The 284-nt window shown below is 38.4% G+C and overlaps 1 protein-coding gene across 1 annotated transcript in view; it reads left to right on the forward strand.

The window, feature by feature from the left end:
* LOC119589173 (ankyrin repeat domain-containing protein 13D-like) overlaps window positions 1–278 on the forward strand; it is a gene marked incomplete in the record, with an annotated part of 44,726 nt that extends 44,448 nt beyond the window's left edge. The window contains 1 exon segment of the mRNA XM_037937768.1: window positions 1–278.
* Between the last annotated feature and the right edge of the window lie 6 nt (window positions 279–284).

The following is a 284-nucleotide window of genomic DNA, read 5'->3' on the forward strand; positions in this document are numbered from 1 at the left end:
TTGCCTGGTTGCTTGTTATGCCAACTTGGTAGTGCATTCAGAGTTTGAATGTAAGTGTCTTGACCACTTTTCTACCTGTTTCAATGATCTTGGTATGTGTTAGGTTAGTACAAATATCAAAATAGAGTAATGGTTCAGCTCAGAAAATCAGATATGAGGTAACTGCAAGTCTGGAAGAGCATTGGAGAATGTATAGCACACTTATGACAGCTCATGTGTTCTGCAGATTGTTGTATGGTGTACAAAAATGTTATTGGAAGGTCAGCAACTCTTAGACTGCTTTC

The sequence above is a fragment of the Penaeus monodon genome, chromosome 25, assembly GCF_015228065.2.
Source record: "Penaeus monodon isolate SGIC_2016 chromosome 25, NSTDA_Pmon_1, whole genome shotgun sequence".
Taxonomy (NCBI): domain Eukaryota; kingdom Metazoa; phylum Arthropoda; class Malacostraca; order Decapoda; family Penaeidae; genus Penaeus; species Penaeus monodon.